Here is a 17,399-nt window from a genome sequence, read left to right on the forward strand (position 1 = left end):
GACTCTGTTGTTGTCTTTGTCTCTGTAGGAGCTCTGTAAGAGAAGACCATGTTCTTTGTTTCATCTTCTGCCTCTGTCTCTGGCTCTGCTTCGGCCATGTAGCAGGGAGTGCAGTACATCTAGGCATTTGTCGTCTCACTATTAGAAGTAATGTTGGAAGTCATTCCTAGTTCAGGTAGGAAGTATTCACCCATTGTCAAGGACTTTACATCTTGAGGGAGTTGGCTTACAATGCCCATTGTTAGGGATTGTGCCTCTGTTTTCCTGGGAAAGATTTGTTTAACAACTTCTTCTTTTGCTGATGTACCATTTGTACCTTCATTGGAGGAGTTTGATAAGACTTTGATAGAGGTAGATCCATTACCTTTCTATGACCCATACAACTTCAGTACCATTTTTTTGGGTCCTCTGCTTAGGTATAGGGTTCCTTTGAACCAATCCATCCTCGCTCTTGCTTAAAAAAGCCATGATCTCTCTAGCAGCAGAGGGTATGAGGTCCCATAAAAGTTTGATTTTACCACCAGATACATCAACCAATAGTCTCTTCCTGCTAGGGTTGTCTTCATGTATGGGAGAATGCCCAAAGGCTTAATTCTGCTCTAGTCTTCTAGTCTGATAAGCCACTATGTAGATTGCATGCCTTGTAGGCCTAGATCCTTCATTGTGACATCCATCATGATGTTTACTGATGAGCCTCCATCAATCATTGCATGTGCAATGAAGCAACCTTCAATCTATACACCAATCTCTAGGGTTCTGTAATATTTCCGCGTACCGTACCGTAAATATTAACTTTCCGTATACCGTGTAAACCCTGTGCAAAGGGTATCTCTCGCATTTGGATTATGGGCCGCGTAATGTGTGAACCGCACGAGGAAAATAGGATCCTCTGCGAGTGGTAAAATGACCCGAGGAATAAAAACCGCTAACCGCACGGGAACACCCTCTTGGGAGGGACAAATTCAATTAATTAATTGCAAATTTTTTTATGTATTTATCACTTTCCCCCAGCCGATGCATGGCTGGAGGAAAGGGAGTATGTGGGGGGGGATGGGAAAGTGGGGGTTGCATGGGCAGTTTCCCCCCACGTGGGGGGAGACCCCTTCCCCACCCCCACGGCCTATAAGAACACCCCCATCAAGGGGTGTGTTTAGGAGGAAGAGGAGGAGGAGGAATTCTGCCTGCGTGAAGGGAGGGGAGAAGTCGTGTGTGGGAGGAGAGAGGAGAGGCCGTGCTGCTGCCGCCAGCCTCGCCACGGGCTACCACCCCACTGCCGTGTTGCTACCGCCCAGCCCCGCCTCCGTCCGCTCTGCCGTCGCCACCAGCTACCACACCCCCTCGCTGCCGCTGGCCCCGCCAGTTGCCACCCTAGCCGCCACAGTCGCTGGACTGTCTCCACACCGCCGCCTCACTGCGCTGGGGTCCGCCAGCCCTCCGGGCCGCCACCACGTCGTCCACGATTCCTCCTCTGCCCACGTGCCTCAAAAAGCTCCTTTGGAAGCTTCCATAGGGGGGCCTCCCTAGACCCCCTTCCCACGACCCCTATCTTCCATTTTTCCACCCCTCGACCCAAAAGGCCTTTCCCACCGCATATTCCCCGAAGATCCCTTAAATACCCGGGACTCCTAAAGAAGGAGACGGTGAGGCCACAAAGACCTCGCAAAAGCCTTCGACGAGACTTGGACAAAGGCATTGTTCCGCAAGCCGTCCAATTACCGCGCCGATTCGAATTCGTGGAGAAGTCCGAAGCTTTAGTCGAGGTTCTATTCCGAAGAGGAAACCATCCGCATACGAGCACAAAGGCGGATCGTAAATCGAATTTACGACTACGATGGCTCCAAAAAGATCCCAGGAGGCAACCGCGGGAGGTTCGACTCCAAACGTGCAAGTGGACATCACCCCGACACCACAAGTCCAGGTTCTTCCGTGTTAAATTCCGCATAAGAAATGATTAGGCGCGCTTAGGAAGGGAAATTCAAGTTACGTTTAAATTAAAAGCATTGAAAGAAATGCATCTTTTTGAGCATTATGAAAGATTGAACGGTTAGGGAATTAGATGCATGTAGATGGTATTTTTTAAAGGTAAGAATCTAATCCTAAGCAAGAAGACGAAGTTTATATGTGCATTAGTTGCCATCCTAGATATGATGAATTAAGCGTATATGCACATTATGATTTCATAGGGAAAGTCTAGCACCATAAGATTTCATTTGGAAAGAACTAATAGGGTACTAAAGTGAATGTATGACTTGCAACATAGTTATACGATGGAATAGAGCAACACTAGTTTTCGCTTGAGTATCATCACGACTTAGTGACTAGGAGAATGTTATGAAATTGCGTAGTCTTCATGAGAAAAGGATCAATCATTAAAGAGTTGTAACTAGGTGTAAATGCATAAGATGCCAAAGGATAAACTACAAGGTAGTAGGTACGATTGTTGATGCAAGACCTAGTAGGCCCTAGGAAAAGTTAGTAACCAAATTAACGTGCACCAAGGAAAGATTGTATGATTCGCCGGTGCATAAGTTCGAGAGCATAAAGTAATAGGCTTGATTTATTAGGAAAGTTAGCATACTCAGTAGTAAGTAATTTTACCTCACCTAGGAAACGGAAATCAATCGCTTGTTTACGCGAATTCGATTCCGTAGATTTGGTTTATCACCCTAGAAGGGTCATCCTTGTCACAAACAGGCATAGTTGAATTGGCTAAGTAATATGAACCACAAGGAAACGTAAACATAGGAATCCCAAGAGATAACTAGGATTTAGCGCAAGGATAATTTGTCCTCGCTTTAGGCAAAAACTGTGAACCTAAGGATCATGATGGAACTCCGAAGAAGTTGGATATTCTAGTATCATGACCCAAATCTAATTGTAATGACTTGAAGAATACCTAAAATGCTGTTACTCGGGTAGGGTTAAAAACCCGTGGTCGGAACACTAAGGAATGGATAGGAGGATTCCATAGAATAGATGCATTACTTGCGCACAAGCCGCAACATTGTCTTGGAATTTGTTCGCAAAGAGTATTGTCATCTCTCGAAATGAGGTTGACAAGTTATCGAAGGGAGTTAAATTATTGAGGATGAGTAATCATCCTGTTATTCACTTTCCTTGGGAGAAGTTGCCAAGGGAAAAGGAAAGTTAAGTAAATTGCCTTGAAGTAGTTGACCGACAATAATCTAAAGCGACATGGTCGCTGGATCCTGCCAAAATAAACCTAATGTTTTAGAAGGGTATGATTCTAACCCAAGGATGATGGGAATCTTGCTAAGTTGCAATGGATTCCGGATCGAATGCGGGTCGCATTCGGAGATAAGGAGTCAATCCTTAACAGTTTGCCAGTTAAAAGACCACTGAAATTGATTGTGCTTGTAACAGTTTAGAAAGGACTGTTTGCATTGTTTGCTCAATGAACTAAAGGATGAAAATATATCTAAAGCTTCAGGTTGGTGCCTGAGAGGCAGCTTCAGTTACCCCCGACTGCCTGCCTGACCCTAACCAAGGGGGTTGTGAACCGCGCCGGGAACGTGGACCGAACCCGCCGTGAGAGGTCTCTCCGTTGAGTTCTGCTTGGAGCAGGAGGACGCTTGGGTGCCAGGGGGGGCTCTGGCTGTAAATCCCTCGCCTTCCGGGCCCTGCACAAGAGACTAACGTGACTCGGGATTGGATCTCAAGGCCCGCATACTAGTCTACGGGCGGAAACTTGGGATAGTAATCACAGGAAGGATTACTGGATACGCCTACGGGCGGGAACTCCTTGTATTTCAAAGATAAAAGGATATAATGATAATAAAGGAGTTGTTTGACATTGTTTTCTTTATGTCCTGTGATAAGATTACGTGAAGGAACCAGTGCTTAACAGGGTTAATCAAGGAAGCTGTTTGTATGTGTCAAACTAATGTGGTAGGTAATTACATAACTAAAACAAACCGAGGAAAGTGCGGAGGATGGACCATGGGTCCGTCCTATGGATGGGTGGTCCCGGTTAGTCGGAAACTTTTCTCAAGGACTTCAACGGACAGAGGATGATCGTCATCACCAAAGCAAGAAAGGAGAACGATGACTTAGGAATACAAATTACCCGATTCAGGTTGTTTTAGGGGAACGGAATGGGACTATGCCTTTTGGCAGAGAGGTCGAGTTTTGCATCCCTCTCATTTCCCATTCTCCTTGAACCAAGTGCAGCATGAATCTGCTTCAGACCGGGCGATCTGCGTAAAGTAGTTTGATCAGGTCTGACGCTAGACGCTGTTAGCAAATGACCAACAATTCCATTCGATCCTAAGTGGGAAGCGCCCAGGACACTTCCGTTACGGGGCAGACGCGGAAAGGCCTAGATTACAAAACCCGCAACATTCCATGGGAGTGCCGGGTGGAGTCTTCTAGACAACCTTTCCGATGGACTGCTAAGACGTGTCGTAGAGGATGTTAGTGGACACGTTACAGTGGGTATCAGAGCCGACTTACAATGGAATTGTTTTCATAAGATTTCATTAGAAGTGAAGTAAAGAATTTGTTCCTACATTTTCTCATCTTCAATACTGTCTTCCAGAATTACGAGGCGTGGAATAAATTTCTGGTGTTTCGGATCATGTTCATGACTGCGATGCATTCTCCGCATTATAGGCAGAGAATTGAGATGATGAACATCTTGGAGCGGATTTATAACCCATCACCTCTATATATAGAGCGAAGATGGACTGGGTCTTCAGGAATCTACTACATAGCTGCCCACCGGTTTGCTTATCTACAAACCAACTTGAAGAGGATCAAGTGGTTGGAAGATTTGAAAGTCGTGAAGCTGTTCATTTTCGTGGAAGCTCACGTGAACTCGACCTTGCATATTCGAGGTCGTAGAGTTGAGTTAAACTCATATGTATATGAAGAAGTAACCCGTGTAATTCCAGCTGATAGGATCAAGGTATTGGGACGCCATGGGAAGTATGGTTTCCAGCGGAAAGGATATCCCGAACTTCCGATGAATTATCGATTCCTAAAGATACATGACCCAAAATCCTACTACTACACAGTTCCTGTAGACAAATCCAATACTATGTTGTTCTCCCCAAACTAGATGTAAAGACTGGAGATGTTGTATGAGGCTACGCCATATAAATATAAATAAGGACTTCTTTTATCACTATCCGATTGAGCATCAGGGTTGTTGCAAAAAGTCTAGTTGCTTCATGAGTTACGAATTAGCTGAACTAAAGATAAGCTAATGGCAATTATCATATAATAACGTTAAGAAAACTTTTTACGCCAGGCACAACCCCAGGTACAGGTTCCAAATTCGCCCCCTACATCAAGTACTACCGTGATCCAGGAGAAGAAGTTCCTCCTCAAACAAATAAAGCCACCCGAGTTTGACGGGAGAGGCAGATTCGTCCAGACGGACGCTGAGATTTGGATTGAATCTATGGAGGACTACTTCGAAGCCGCTGGCACTGCACCAACCAATCAGGCCATGCTCGCCAAATTAAAACTCACCGGTGAAGCCTGACTATGGTGGAAACAATGGTGCAGGGATCAAGGGATTTCAGAGGGGTCCGTTACCTGGGAGAAGTTAAAGCAAGCCGTGCAAGGGAGATATTTGCCACCCGCATATCGTACACAGAAAATGAATGAGTTCTATGAGCTAAAACAGTTAGGACTCACGCTTGACGCATACTACTCTAAGTTTGTCTCACTCTTGAAGTATGCGCCACGAATGGACACGACACAGCAGGTGTCCAAATTTTGCGCAGGCTTAAATCCACCTGTAAATACCCGTCTCGAATCCATGAGACCATCAGATCTTCGGGATGCACTCATTCGAGCGGCACCCATAATTCAGGAAGTGCAAGCTAAACCAAGGAGTATTAAGAATTGGTCTTATAGCGACCCAAGCGGAGGAGCATTCAGACCCCAGGTTAAGAGAGTTCAAGGCCACAATCAGGGACAAAGAAAGAAGGCAAGGACAAAAAACGTCAACAACTTTGTTCCTACTCACGGTAATGGCCGAAACATCCGATGTTTCCACTGCAATGAACTCGGTCACTTCAGAAAGCAATGCCCCAAGCTCAGCGAGGGACACCGTCAAGGTATTGGCCACGGTCAGGGAGGGACAGTTGAGATCTAGAACCTTGAGAGAATGCCTCGTCCAGTGGCAAGATTATCCCGAAGAGGATGCTACCTGGATGGATGAAAGCTCTCTCAATCTTCAATATCCCCAATTTATCTCGAGATGAGGACATCTCGATTCTTCTAAGGGGGAGAGAATGTAATATTTCCGCGTACCGTACCGTAAATATTAACTTTCCGTATACCGTGTAAACCCTGTGCAAAGGGTATCTCTCGCATTTGGATTATGGGCCGCGTAATGTGTGAACCGCACGAGGAAAATAGGATCCTCTGCGAGTGGTAAAATGACCCGAGGAATAAAAACCGCTAACCGCACGGGAACACCCTCTTGGGAGGGACAAATTCAATTAATTAATTGCAAATTTTTTTATGTATTTATCCCTTTCCCCCAGCCGATGCATGGCTGGAGGAAAGGGAGTATGTGGGGGGGGATGGGAAAGTGGGGGTTGCATGGGCAGTTTCCCCCCACGTGGGGGGAGACCCCTTCCCCACCCCCACGGCCTATAAGAACACCCCCATCAAGGGGTGTGTTTAGGAGGAAGAGGAGGAGGAGGAATTCTGCCTGCGTGAAGGGAGGGGAGAAGTCGTGTGTGGGAGGAGAGAGGAGAGGCCGTGCTGCTGCCGCCAGCCTCGCCACGGGCTACCACCCCACTGCCGTGTTGCTGCCGCCCAGCCCCGCCTCCGTCCGCTCTGCCGTCGCCACCAGCTACCACACCCCCTCGCTGCCACTGGCCCCGCCAGTTGCCACCCTAGCCGCCACAGTCGCTGGACTGTCTCCACACCGCCGCCTCACTGCGCTGGGGTCCGCCAGCCCTCCGGGCCGCCGCCACGTCGTCCACGATTCCTCCTTTGCCCACGTGCCTCAAAAAGCTCCTTTGGAAGCTTCTATAGAAGCTTCCATAGGGGGGCCTCCCTAGACCCCCTTCCCACGACCCCTATCTTCCATTTTTCCACCCCTCGACCCAAAAGGCCTTTCCCACCGCATATTCCCCGAAGATCCCTTAAATACCCGGGACTCCTAAAGAAGGAGACGGTGAGGCCACAAAGACCTCGCAAAAGCCTTCGACGAGACTTGGACAAAGGCATTGTTCCGCAAGCCGTCCAATTACCGCGCCGATTCGAATTCGTGGAGAAGTCCGAAGCTTTAGTCGAGGTTCTATTCCGAAGAGGAAACCATCCGCATACGAGCACAAAGGCGGATCGTAAATCGAATTTACGACTACGATGGCTCCAAAAAGATCCCAGGAGGCAACCGCGGGAGGTTCGACTCCAAACGTGCAAGTGGACATCACCCCGACACCACAAGTCCAGGTTCTTCCGTGTTAAATTCCGCATAAGAAATGATTAGGCGCGCTTAGGAAGGGAAATTCAAGTTACGTTTAAATTAAAAGCATTGAAAGAAATGCATCTTTTTGAGCATTATGAAAGATTGAACGGTTAGGGAATTAGATGCATGTAGATGGTATTTTTTAAAGGTAAGAATCTAATCCTAAGCAAGAAGACGAAGTTTATATGTGCATTAGTTGCCATCCTAGATATGATGAATTAAGCGTATATGCACATTATGATTTCATAGGGAAAGTCTAGCACCATAAGATTTCATTTGGAAAGAACTAATAGGGTACTAAAGTGAACGTATGACTTGCAACATAGTTATACGATGGAATAGAGCAACACTAGTTTTCGCTTGAGTATCATCACGACTTAGTGACTAGGAGAATGTTATGAAATTGCGTAGTCTTCATGAGAAAAGGATCAATCATTAAAGAGTTGTAACTAGGTGTAAATGCATAAGATGCCAAAGGATAAACTACAAGGTAGTAGGTACGATTGTTGATGCAAGACCTAGTAGGCCCTAGGAAAAGTTAGTAACCAAATTAACGTGCACCAAGGAAAGATTGTATGATTCGCCGGTGCATAAGTTCGAGAGCATAAAGTAATAGGCTTGATTTATTAGGAAAGTTAGCATACTTAGTAGTAAGTAATTTTACCTCACCTAGGAAACGGAAATCAATCGCTTGTTTACGCGAATTCGATTCCGTAGATTTGGTTTATCACCCTAGAAGGGTCATCCTTGTCACAAACAGGCATAGTTGAATTGGCTAAGTAATATGAACCACAAGGAAACGTAAACATAGGAATCCCAAGAGATAACTAGGATTTAGCGCAAGGATAATTTGTCCTCGCTTTAGGCAAAAACTGTGAACCTAAGGATCATGATGGAACTCCGAAGAAGTTGGATATTCTAGTATCATGACCCAAATCTAATTGTAATGACTTGAAGAATACCTAAAATCCTGTTACTCGGGTAGGGTTAAAAACCCGTGGTCGGAACACTAAGGAATGGATAGGAGGATTCCATAGAATAGATGCATTACTTGCGCACAAGCCGCAACATTGTCTTGGAATTTGTTCGCAAAGAGTATTGTCATCTCTCGAAATGAGGTTGACAAGTTATCGAAGGGAGTTAAATTATTGAGGATGAGTAATCATCCTGTTATTCACTTTCCTTGGGAGAAGTTGCCAAGGGAAAAGGAAAGTTAAGTAAATTGCCTTGAAGTAGTTGACCGACAATAATCTAAAGCGACATGGTCGCTGGATCCTGCCAAAATAAACCTAATGTTTTAGAAGGGTATGATTCTAACCCAAGGATGATGGGAATCTTGCTAAGTTGCAATGGATTCCGGATCGAATGCGGGTCGCATTCGGAGATAAGGAGTCAATCCTTAACAGTTTGCCAGTTAAAAGACCACTGAAATTGATTGTGCTTGTAACAGTTTAGAAAGGACTGTTTGCATTGTTTGCTCAATGAACTAAAGGATGAAAATATATCTAAAGCTTCAGGTTGGTGCCTGAGAGGCAGCTTCAGTTACCCCCGACTGCTTGCCTGACCCTAACCAAGGGGGTTGTGAACCGCGCCGGGAACGTGGACCGAACCCGCCGTGAGAGGTCTCTCCGTTGAGTTCTGCTTGGAGCAGGAGGACGCTTGGGTGCCAGGGGGGCTCTGGCTGTAAATCCCTCGCCTTCCGGGCCCTGCACAAGAGACTAACGTGACTCGGGATTGGATCTCAAGGCCCGCATACTAGTCTACGGGCGGAAACTTGGGATAGTAATCACAGGAAGGATTACTGGATACGCCTACGGGCGGGAACTCCTTGTATTTCAAAGATAAAAGGATATAATGATAATAAAGGAGTTGTTTGACATTGTTTTCTTTATGTCCTGTGATAAGATTACGTGAAGGAACCAGTGCTTAACAGGGTTAATCAAGGAAGCTGTTTGTATGTGTCAAACTAATGTGGTAGGTAATTACATAACTAAAACAAACCGAGGAAAGTGCGGAGGATGGACCATGGGTCCGTCCTATGGATGGGTGGTCCCGGTTAGCCGGAAACTTTTCTCAAGGACTTCAACGGACAGAGGATGATCGTCATCACCAAAGCAAGAAAGGAGAACGATGACTTAGGAATACAAATTACCCGATTCAGGTTGTTTTAGGGGAACGGAATGGGACTATGCCTTTTGGCAGAGAGGTCGAGTTTTGCATCCCTCTCATTTCCCATTCTCCTTGAACCAAGTGCAGCATGAATCTGCTTCAGACCGGGCGATCTGCGTAAAGTAGTTTGATCAGGTCTGACGCTAGACGCTGTTAGCAAATGACCAACAATTCCATTCGATCCTAAGTGGGAAGCGCCCAGGACACTTCCGTTACGGGGCAGACGCGGAAAGGCCTAGATTACAAAACCCGCAACATTCCATGGGAGTGCCGGGTGGAGTCTTCTAGACAACCTTTCCGATGGACTGCTAAGACGTGTCGTAGAGGATGTTAGTGGACATGTTACAGGTTCTAGGATCTAGGAAGGCGTTGGCTACATCCACTTCCTTTACAGGCTCTGGAGACTTATTGGTCTTGGTTGCTATTGAAGGAGCAATCCTTAATCCATGTCTTTGAGTCAAGATACTTTTGAACTTATTTCGGTAGCAACAGTTGGGAGACAACATTAGCAACTATTGGAACGTTAAATTTGGTTTAAAAGTGTCTAGGTCTTTTACCAAGTCATATTCTTTGATGGGATCCATGGGCTTCTCCTGTGTGCTAGGAAATGGGACTACACCCATTTCATCTTTTCTTTTTCCTCCAGTAATGGCAGCATCGGCACTTCTTCTATTTCTGGAGGTATTTCTGTATTGTCTATCTCCTGGACCTCTAGTTCTGTTTCTAGAACTGTTCTCTGGTACCTTTTGTGGCACTGTAGTGCTATGTACTACAATGTTTTGTTCTGTACTAGTATGCTACCCTTTTCTTGGCAGGTTGAACTTCACAGTCTTAGGAGAAGGATTGTTCTCTTTTTGGACAAGTGGTTCCTTCTTCTTGGCACGTGTAATAGCAAAAACTTCCAACTCCACTAGATTAGAGGTAGGCTCTTGTGCCTTCTGCTAGCTATCAGTGGCATTAGCCTTGATAGAGGCTGGACTGGGACAGTCCTTTACAGTGTGACCTTGTCCTTTACATATGCTACAAAGAGGTTTATAATCCAATGACCTTCTAGGGTTTGGAAATTTTGGAAAAGTGTGCCCCTTTTCTCCGCATCTATAGCATTCAACTTCTGATCTCTAGCCACCGCTAGACTGTCTTTCTCTGTAGCTCTGGGATAGAAACCTCAGTGGTCCAAAATTAGATCCGAACTCCTTGGGCTTTGGCCCCATATACTGGCTTGTCATCTTCGACTATAGCAGATTGAACCTTGCATCTTCATCTCTCTTCCGTCTGACATGCATCTCTTTTAGAGAGCAGATATCTTCCGTACGGTTCTTCCTCAAGTAGTATGAATAGAAAGCTCTTGGGATAGTAGGTTTGATGGTACATTCAGTGGCTAAATGTCTTGGTTGATGGCATTTTCCACACCATGTATTGGATTTGAGGGTGTCTCGTGCCACTCCTATGGGATTAGACACACTGACAGTGTTTACCTTTAGAGTCTACAACACATCCATGAGTTCCTTCTTGATATTTACAACAATGCCACGTTGGTAGTGGAGTTTTGAGGCATCTCTATTATCATTGCATAGATTGGTTGACTTGGTGCAGAGGGTCCTCTATTCTGGTTCTGATTCATGACTCCTGTCTAGACTGTTGGTTCCGGTTTTGGTAGGATTCCACAGTTGAGGCTCATTCACCATTTGAGGGACTATCTGAGGCCATTAGGGTCGTGGAGCCATCATGGGGGGCACTATTTGTTGCCATTGTGGAGTTGGTGCATTGTACTGAGGCATCGTAGGCATTTGTTGGTAGGGATGGGGAACAATTCTTGGGACTGTATTTGGTGGATATGCCATTCCTGACATTGTAGGAGGTAGAAATCCTTTTCATGGGGCCATTGACAATCTTTCCTCTACTTCATCATACAGTCTAGCACCTTCCACTGTAGCCTGAAGATTGGCTAGTCTTCTTAATTCCAAAAACTTGTGAACTTCTGGTTGTAGGCCTCTGAGAAATACTCCTTTTTTTATGCCTTCATCCAAATGATGATTGGTCTATCTCTTCAGGATGGATTCCATTTGTGAGACATAAGCTTCTACTCTTTCTTCAAGGGACAGGCTTAGATTCATGAACTCCTCTCGCATCCACTCTTCAAAACCTTCACGCTTGAATTTAGTGAGGAAGACCAACTTCAGGTGTCCCATGTGCCAAATGTTCATGTTGCTTGTCTCTCATACCATTGAAACATAGGACCCTTGAAAGTGGTAGGGAATATTGCTAACCAATGCTTGGGGGTTCTGACATTGTTAGCCACACATGCCACCATAAACTCTGCTACATAAAGATCAGGGTCTTCATTGTACTCTCCCTTGAAAATTGGCAATGGGACTATATTTGTTGGCCTGCCATCAATATTTTGAGGACTAATCTAACTAGGAAGGGAACCTTGAGTCGCCATGGGGACTTCTGTAAAGAGTGCTTTTAGGGCATCAAAGGAGGCTTCTGCTGTGCAAGCTCATTATTGGCCTTTATTTTTGCATTCTCTCTTCTCACGTACCTTTGGACTCATTCTAGTGCTTGCCTCTTGATTGTGTCATTCATCACGGGGTTGGCTCCAACCAATTGGTTTATAATCAACAGAATAGAATTAGAGGGGCTTTCAGTCTCTAGAGAACTCTTTGGCCAACGTCTCTTCTACTTCGTTCTTTTCTACGTCTCTGAGCCTTTAAACCACTACAGAGGGGGAGATATTCTATTTTGAAGGTATCAAAACTCATTCTTTTGAGAATCGTTGTTGTGCCATCATTATAACAATGCCATCTTCTGATGGTTTCAATAGTGTATGTTTTGAAGAACACTCTATCTACCAACTTCTAGTGGGTTGCTAATTGAAAAAACATGAGATTGTCAGTGCACTAGGCATCCCACGTGTCCTGTTGTTGAGCATCCACGAACAAATGCCAACTCTTTTCCTTCTTGTTTTCGTGAACCTCCACTTACCACAACTCCTAAAGCTTCTTCACAATCTCCCACTTGATGATGTTTGGAAACTTCTTAATAAATGTCAAATCTTCCATGGATGGTCATTCTCTCTCTTTTACTCTTCAGTTTTGTGGGAGGAACTTTGCTACTGGGATGCAAGTTTTGGCAACTTCAAAAGGTAGTGGAAATAGACCATCACAGAGGGACCACATCAGAATGGCCTTGTGCTTTCTCCATTGGGGGATGAATATTTTGTAGAACGTGGCCTTGGAAAGGAAAGCTTTCAATTCTTCAATAGTGACATAATTTTTACTCTCCATTACTTTTCTTTCTCTTCAACAGAGCCACTTCTTCCATTTTCAGCCTCTGTTTGTGCCTGTTGATGGCAGTTTTCCCTAGCTGCGCACCAAAAACATGGAGCCCCAAGAGAGACATCCAAGAAGAGGGATTTCTATTGCAAGAAAATATATCTTTTAACATTAAAAATCTTTTGTTTCATTCTTTAGAGAACCATAACAAGGAAAAAGAACACCATTAGCAAGAAATCTTCACGCAACATCATAGAAACAGTTCTCCCACAGCTTTATCTTCAACAAAATTCATAATTCTCTTCTATTCTTCATATTTTTCATTGATAGAAAAAGAGAACACAAAAGAAACACCACTTTGAATGGAAATAAGATCACATAGTATTCATCTTCATTGTCTTCATAGTTTTCTCTTTCAGTCTCTCGTAGATAGATACATTGTTTTCATAGAATTAGCTATCTCTTGCATATGATATCTCTCACAATAGTACACTATCAATAGCACATCAAAAACCTCACTACAGTGCTCAATAATCACTCATAATAATCTTTCTTAGGTCGTGGATACACCTCCCAAAAGGTGTGTCAGATGTGAAGAGGCACTAGAGACATCATAGTGTCCTATGAGATTTGGCTTCTGTCCACTATTCTTTTGTAACCTTTTGTGGATCTTTATCAGCTATTTCTTCATTTCAATTATCTTGAATAGAGCTTCCATTCATCCTTTTCTAAGACAAGAACACTTCCCAAAACATCCATACATCCAACATAACAAAAAAAAAAAAACAGAATAGACCACAGAACAATAGGACAATAGAAGAACAGAACTACAGAAGCTACAACACCTTACTGAAGATCAATAAAGACCATAAAAACCAAACCAAATCCAATTCAATCTTTCATAATAATTTTAACACAACCTCAATCATCTCTCAAAACATCCATTCAACCATCTCAACTACCAAAATAGAAACAAAACATAACAAAATAGAAGAAAGTTAGACCTTATAAAACCAAATAGAGAGAATCACAGAACCCTTTAAAACAACATATCCTCATAAAAAACCAACATAAACCCTTCAAGCATACTCAAACCATTCCAAACACTTCAAAACATCTTCAAATTCAAACAATCAATCAACAAAAACAACCATTCAATAACAAAAACAACAAAAAATCAGCCCAAAAAACAAATCATTTTCACACTCAACAAAACACAATCCTTTTGGCTTGTCAATTGAAAAAAAGACTTACTACTGATATTATCAAGTAATTGTTTAGTTCCACCATAAGCTCTCTTGAATCCCCTCTTAGTTCATCATTATATCTAAATTTGTTGCCTTGTTTAGAAGTGTATATTGTAGGATACGTGGGAATCTTGCTGAAAGTATTTGAAACTATGTTTTCTTATCAATAACCCTCTCTTTTTTAGCTAAAATTCTATATCATTCTCATTTCTTGATTTGAAAGCTAAGCCATTTTTGTTTTGGGTTGAAAATAGCCCAATTCTCTTCTATAATTTTGACTATAGTGTTCAACATATTGTATGGTTGCATGGACATTTGTAGGTTTTTCTTTCCCAACCTTATATACTTGTTTAATTTTGCTAAGTCAAATATACCCTCAATGTACATTGAGAGATTTAAGAATTGGCTAGAATATTCTCTAAATATAGAGTCGCTTTGCCTAGGATCATGTCATTTTCTTTCTAGTCTCTCTTTTTCCATTGAAAATACAAATACTTGAGTCATGACTGATTTAAAATCTTTCGAAGTGTGAAAATTCTACCCAAATTTTCTCATATATCTCCACCATGTATGCGAATAACCCTCTAAGTATAAGGTTTCATAACATATATTTTCTCATCATTACATGGATAGAGAGTAAAGTACATTTACAACTTGTCGATCCATTCTTCTAATTCCATTGGTGAGAGATTATCTCCTTTGAACTAGGCTATATTAATATTTTTCTTATATTCTTTGTCATAGTAATTTATAATGTTGTCCATTATTGTTGGATAAACCAAATGATTGTTGTCTATGGGAGTACTTGTGAATTTTTTGCTATCTATGATTATTTTTGAAAGAATGATATCCATTTTTCTTGGTACTAAATGAATGATGACTAAGTCAAATATTCCCATGTGGTTGATGATTTTGATTGGGTTGTATATGTGGCATCATGCTATCAAGGTCTTCATTATACTGAAATATGTTATCTCATCTTGGTTACTCATGAATGTACTGATCTTGATCATTTTTTGCATTAAGTACTTGAGTTATTTGGGGATAAAACTATTTGTAGAAGAAATCACATCCATGTATGCCATCATCTCTATTAGCATGCTAGAAATTATCATGTTGTTCATGATTCTTTGAAAAATTATAATTGGGTCTTCCTCTATTCCATGAATTTGAAGGGAGCAGAGTTGAATTGTTTCTTTGACTCTTGGAGGACCTCCATGCTCATAAGTTGAATGTACAAATTGATTGACGGCTTGAAACTTTGTATTGTCGTTTGGGAGTGGCACACAATTGTTATTAAAAGGTTGATTACTTTACCATTTGCTGCCCAAGTTATTGAGTATTGCAATCATTTGATCAAACTTTGCATCCAACATATGATTGTGTATTGTCCAAACTTTTCAAAATGAATAATCATTTTCCCAAAATTGTCATCCATAAAATGATTTTGTTGGATGATACCTTCATTTATGCTATCAATCCTTTGTGTGAGTTGTTGATACTCATTTGAGCTTGGGATACATTAGCTTCAACTATAGGTTCCAAAACATGGTCTCTTAGCCAATGTGTCTCTTCATTTGTATTACTATTGTCCATAACATTTTACCCTTAATTTGTTGCCATTATGTTTGAATTAACCTCTGCATAATAGTCATCCAATTCCTCATTCATGCTTGTAAGCACTTGATCATTCTTCTTATTTCTTAAGATTGGAATAGGTGTAGTAGTAAATGAGTTCTTGTCTCAGTAAATGGTTGACATTCGAGTTGTAGTTTTTTGATTGCCTTGATTTTCTCCAATATATGCTACTTGGACCTTGGATGTATGAATATCTTCCACATGATGTTTTGAGCTTTGTTTGCTCATTTGTCATCCAATTTTTGTTCCAATGGGAGCCACTTCTTGACATTTGGATATTACATTGAGCATTTGGTTAGGCAGTTGAGCTTGAGAGTCTTACAGTGAGATCATGGGACTTGGTGACATGTACATACTTCTATCATGCTCTATGTACACATAGTTTATGCTTAGTGGGCTGATTTGGCACTACTTTTGGGCCAATACCTATCTCTTGTCAAGATGTTATCAGTGTGATGTATGCATCTTGGTTGGATTTTTATTGAGATTTTGTTACATTGCTCAATTTGTTGTGCCTCTAGTTGGTCTCTTCTGTTACACTTGAGATACACTCTATGAATGATGGTTATGCTTATGGGATATATATCACATTGACCCACTAATTCTTTGATAGTTCTGAGTGCCAATCACATATTCCCTCAACTGCTAGTTGGAGTTATTTCGTAGCAATTGCGGACTATCTTATATCAATGATTGCCCTCTTTCACATTGATTTCATTTTCAACTTCTTGTGATTGTAGTTTACTATATTGTTTATTCAAGTAGTCACCTCCATTTGACAATTCTTTGCATTGAGTTTGTGGATGGTTCATTATTTGGTCAATATCCCTTATTTTCAGCCTGATTTAACAATGGTTTTAGGGCTATTTGCAATAATTGTAGTAGCCTTCTTTGATAGTTTGTGCACTTGTTTGGCTTCATTATGGCTATTGGCTCGAATAATAGTGCTATCTTTAATATTGACAAGTTGGATGGCACCAACTACAGCTATTGGAAGGTCCAAATTTGGGAAGTTTTAGTATAGAAAATGTAGGTTAGGCCCTTGAAATATCAGGGTGTCAAGCCCAAACTCATTGGTGTAGATGATTGGACTGAATTAGATGACCTACATAAATCCATCATCATATTATCCCTCTATAAGTAGGTGTTCTATAATATTGTCTCAAATGGGTAGCACACATGGGGATTCTGGAAAAAGATTCATAATGTCTATAATAAATAGAGCCCCGCTTCTCAAATTTATTGGTGGCTAAAGAAACTCATGGACCTTGGCATGAAGGAGGGCACTTCTATGTCAACCCACTTAAAAGAGTTTCATTCCATTATCAATCATTTTCCTTCACAAGGAATTGAATTCAAGGGCACTTTATGGGTGTAGGATGTAGAGGGTGCACTATTGATGACTAAAGATGTTAACAAAAAGAATGTCGATGCTTTTTTCACCTCTCATGTTTTGATAGTTAGAGGCAATAATGGTAGGAGCAGTAATGACCATTGTGAGAGAGACTCTCAATAGTCTCACTCTTAGTTACGTGGACTCTCTCACAGTAAGTCCCATGGCCATAAGTCCTGATTGGATTGTCAATATTCTGGGAAAGTAGGGTGTATTTGGGC

The sequence above is a fragment of the Lygodium microphyllum genome, chromosome 10, assembly GCF_053477565.2.
Source record: "Lygodium microphyllum isolate KBCC chromosome 10, Lygodium_microphyllum_v1.1.10, whole genome shotgun sequence".
Taxonomy (NCBI): Eukaryota; Viridiplantae; Streptophyta; class Polypodiopsida; order Schizaeales; family Lygodiaceae; genus Lygodium; species Lygodium microphyllum.